A 5,159-nucleotide genomic window follows, 5' to 3' on the forward strand; every position below is an offset into this window, starting at 1 on the left:
CCCTCAACTCATCATTTACATCAGGTATAACTCCCAATGCAATCCCTCCCCCCTTCCCCCTCCCCCCTCCCCATGATAGGCCCCGGTGTGTGATGTTCCGCTTCCCGAGTCCAAGTGATCTCATTGTTCAATTCCCACCTATGAGTGAGAACATGCGGTGTTTGGTTTTCTGTTCTTGTGATAGTTTGCTAAGAATGATGGTTTCCAGCTGCATCCATGTCCCTACAAAGGACACAAATTCATCCTTTTTTATGGCTGCATAGTATTCCATGGTGTATATGTGACACATTTTCTTAATCCAGTCTGTCACTGATGGACATTTGGGTTGATTCCAAGTCTTTGCTATTGTGAATAGTGCCGCAATAAACATACGTGTGCATGTGTCTTTATAGCAGCATGATTTATAATCCTTTGGGTATATACCCAGTAATTTTTACTTCTTTAACAATAGTTGGTATCAGTAATTCTCATAGGTTCACTTTTTAGCCATTATCCATTCAAATTTCTTTCTCTAAGTTAGCCTTGCATACTATATGTTGTAGCTGTGAGCAATTTTTTTCAAAAGAAGCCCGTGCTGCCACATTTTTTAAAGATTGTTCATGTCTGCAAGTATCTGTCTGTTACCTCCCCATACAAATGGCATGGTGTGGTCCATTATTCTTGATTTGCTCTTTACACCCTCTGTAGAAGATGTCATCACATTGTCATCCAGCATTGCTCACTGCAGTAGAAAAAGTCAAAGCTAGTTTAAAATTTTGCTCCATGAAAATGACCTACTTTTTTTTGCTTGGAAACTTGCAGAATTGTCTTTCCCCTTACGGCTTAAATTTTTATGAAACTACGTCATGGTGTTGCTTTTTGCTCTTGATTTTTGTGTGGGACTTTGGTAGTACTCTCTGTAACTTTTTTTAAAAAATGATGTTTTCTCTGAGAATTGCTTTTGATCCTTTTGTCTGTTTTTTCACTTTTAGAAACTCCTCTTATTTGGAAATTGGATCTCCAAATTTAACAACTTCTCTTGAATTATTTTCTTATTTTTAAAATTTCTTTTCCATAGTGAATATGGTAATTATGGATAAAGAGGAGAGGGAGGGTGAACACATCTTTTTTTGAGTCCCAGGTCCAGCTTTATTACCCAATACAAGTTCAAACTCTGGAACATTAAAAATCATTATTCTAAAGTTTAATTAAAAACATAATTTACAAATATTTAATATCTTCTGAAAAGCATTTCCAAGTTAAGAATAAAGAAAAAATATGTACACAATACAAAATCAAATACCAGTTGGCTTCAAATCCCATCAAGTCCACACTCAGCAACATCAATCTTTTTAGGTTCTTCAAAATCTTCTGTTAAATCTACAAAGTTGTTTTCTAGGATAAGGCAAGGAATGGAAACCCTTATTGCTTTTTGAACTCCATACACGCTTACAGTATCACCTGAAGTTACCTGCTGTGTAAGTTTTTTTAAGATTATTGGTCACTTGTTCAGAGAGATGCATTTCTCTGTATGAGGGACCCAAGAGACAGATCATATTGGGAAGGGGTCTGATGCTCAAAAGCTCATTCTGGGCTCCCTGGAGCTCTTTGAACAATTTGGTGGTCTTGTCAAGTTTCTTTTGAACACGTCAGCTTTTTCAGAGTTAAAAGCTTCAACTGGAGTGCCAAAGTTTGTTAGTGCTTTCAGTGCTATGAGCCTGTCCTGAGTATTGGAGTCCAAACACACTGCTGGCTCTATTTCTATAATCTCTATTTCATTTGCTGTGACAAGTATCCTAGTATGACCTTCATCTTCAAGTGATAACATCTCCAGCTCTTGTAGAGTCCTGGAATGTTCTCCTCTTGTTAAAACATTCAGTAAACTATATGCCATAACATATGGATAATCTTGGCATGTGGCCAAAATCTTAGGGATGCTGAAAGCACCTGGAAGATCAGCCTTCCCCATAGTTTAAATAGATTAAATCAGAATCATCCTTGCTGACATTTGCAAATGTGGAGTCAGAATGTGGTGCATAAGAACTGTAGGGTCTGTAATTCAAATATAACACTAGAGTTACTTTGTTTAATTTATCCCCTTTGAACCCCTGCAAAGTATTCACTCCAGACTGAAGTCTTCTGTTAGTCATTTGCAGTCTCACAGGGCAGTCGCCTGACCCTTACAATGGGATTCACAGGACAGGGAAGTCCCAAGGTGGTTGTTCCATCTGGTTTTCTTCTTTCAAATTTGCACTATTAACAAGCCACCTGGTCAACTTTCCTCAGATTCCTTAACGATACAGTCAACCTGGTTCTTCTCTCTGTCTGAATTACTGCTCTTAAACTCATTTTCAAGCATAACTTTGTCTTTTTATTTTCTTTGCTGGTACTTTTGAAGGCTTATGCTTCAGTATCTCTAGCTTTCTTGGCCAGCAGCTTCTGTCCACCCCACTCTGCGAAGTGTCTGTTCTCTTTCTGCTTTCGAGTTTTTTTGTTTTGTTTTGTTTTGTTTTTTTTGCAAGACTGCCATAAAGTCATGCTTTGCTTCAGAATTCAGGCTCTGAATTCTTTGCTGGCTAAGAATGTTCATCCCTGAGTGCAGTAACTTCTTGGCAGTTTTATAAAAAATGGCCTCTGGTTTGTTGTAAAGCATGGCATTAGTACACATTAGTTTGAAGTTATCCTTTAGTTCTTCTATGGACTGGTAGTCATTGTTGTTGATCTCTTCTTTCGTGGTATTAAAATCCACTGGGCGTTTAATGATCATGAAGCAGCCAGGAGGAATAAAATCAGTTACAGGAAATGAAAAGAAAGCCCTTGGGTCTTTTCTCTGCAATTGTCTCATCAGTTGACTTGAAGCTTCTTGAAGGGCTGTCTGTTCTACTTCTTGCTTGGTGGAAGAGCTTGTGAGAGGCTTCTTGGCAGGCAGGTCTAATCTCACAGGGAAGTGACACTGGAGCTCTTCTTCTGCCTCTTCTCCATGCTGCCTCAAGCTCACTTTCTTTTATCCTCCTTTACTCCTCTCTGTTTTCTCCCCTTTTCTTCCCACAGAACCTGCCTCAGTGCCAATTGATATTCATTAAAATAAGCCCGAGTTTATTTTTTAAAAAGCCTAAGTCTCTGGAGAGCTAAGTGACTTGGTTTCCTCCTGCTTTGAGGACCAGCTTCAAGGGCTTCTCTGCATACTCATCGTAAAGGTGCTTGTCTGACCCTGGCTTCTTGCCCATGTTCCACTAGGTCCTGGTACCTGACTCCCTCTCCAGGTCCTGGCCCTGCAACACTGCTTTCCAGGCCAGGGGAGCAGATGGCTGCAGCAGGGACAGAGAGACCCCAAGCCATCAGGCAGTGAGGCACACTGGAGATTGCTTTAAATATAAAGAATCCACACAGAACAACAATCATCTAACAGGGAGGCCTTATTTTAATGAATATCAACTGGTATTTGTCTGGCTGAATCTGAAATAACAAGACAGCTGGACTATTTTATTCATTTTACAAGCAGAGCAAAGAATTTACAGATTCTTTTGGTAAAGGTGGTGAGCGACTATCACTAAATGTAAAGTAGGTGGAATATGTAACAGATCTCACTTCTCTGCGGTCTTTGAGAAATTCTTCATATAACCTGCAGAATAGATCAGATGCAATAAGACAAGAGTTGGTGAGTTCTTGACATGACGAGAGCACCCAAATAGGACTGTGGAAGTTTGGTTCTGTGTGTGAGATCAACTATGCAAAGAACATGGCACACACAGGTGTGCATCTCAGGTGTACATCAGGCATGGTTTACAACTGGCCTTTCCGGGAAGAGGGAGGAGTTCATTACTGAGGATTATCTTGGTCATTTTCAGGACCAGCGATTCCCTGGGGCAAGGGATTGTGACCTAGGATATCTGACAGGAAGAAGGATATTATCTACCTACTTGGGGTTCAGAGGAAGCCCTAGATTTGGATCCTGGACCAGTGATCTGTGCTGAACCTAAGGCTGGGAACCCACAGAGATTCAGGCTGATGGACTAGGCCAACCTGAGGGGAAGGAGGGTGGCTGGAGGACTGGCCACATGCTCCCAGGACTGGCAGCGGTGGGAATGTGAGAAGTAACATATGAATGGTTGAGGCTGGGCCTGGTAAGATGAATTAGGACTGAGACTGTTGATTCAGTCCTTGCCTTAGAGGGGACTGACACAGAAACCAAGGGAGGACTAAGATTCAGTGGTATATTAGTGGCCCCAGCCAGTGGAATGGGGTAATAGAAGTCTTAACATAACAGCCATAACATAACAGCCATTGTTTGAGTGTGGAAGGACTTATCCTACTTTTTCCCTATTTTATCTCTCTATCAGAGTTGTCTGACAGATCCCTGGAGCAATTATATGTCTTTTCTACAGACTTCAGAACTGGCCTGTCTTCCATGACACACCAGCAGATGACGACTATGAAACCAGATGCCATATTTACTGTAGGGATCCTCTTGAGGACATTGTCAATGACATATATCTTTCCATTTGTTAGAATCATATAATAAATTCTTTCAAAGGAAAGTGTGACATCAGAGGAATTACCAGCCTCTTACGGCCTCATTTACCTTGCATTGACTGATACTCCCAAAACATAAATCTGCCCATTCTTTGCAAATTTCAAATTCAAATTCAACTAAGTTACTCTTTTCTGTTTGTTTGTCTTTGTTTTAGGTTTTGTTTTTTGTTTGTTTGTTTGTTGTTTTTTGAGATGGAGTCTCACTATGTCACCCAGGCTAGTGTGCAGTGGCGTGATCTCAGCTCACTGCAACCTCTCCCTCCTAGGTTCAAGCGATCCTCCCACCTCAGCCTCGCAAGTAGCTGGGATTACAGGCATGCATCGCCACACTCAGCTAATTTTTGTATTTTTAGTAGAGACAGGGTTTCACCATGCTGGCCAGGCTGGTCTCAAACTCTAACCTCAAGTGATCCACCTGCCTTGGCCTTCCAATGTGCTGGGATTACAGGTGTGAGCTACTGCCCTCAGCCTTAGTTCCTCTTTCTCATGTGAGATCCTCTCATTTGAAGCACAGAAAAAGCAGACATACTTTGAATCTAGTTAATTGTGTAACCTTGGATTGTCAGTACCACATGCTCCCTATGGGCATTGTCTTTAAAGGTGTTGCTACATTTCTACTCCTTCAAAGTACTTTGAAAAACATATAG

At 41.0% G+C, this 5,159-nt stretch overlaps 1 pseudogene; it reads right to left on the minus strand.

Moving 5' to 3' along the window:
• Positions 1-373: 373 nt before the first annotated feature.
• Positions 374-4,649, minus strand: LOC101011308 (annotated as a pseudogene).
• Between the last annotated feature and the right edge of the window lie 510 nt (positions 4,650-5,159).

Source organism: Papio anubis, chromosome 7 (genome assembly GCF_008728515.1).
Source record: "Papio anubis isolate 15944 chromosome 7, Panubis1.0, whole genome shotgun sequence".
In the NCBI taxonomy this organism is placed as follows: Eukaryota; Metazoa; Chordata; class Mammalia; order Primates; family Cercopithecidae; genus Papio; species Papio anubis.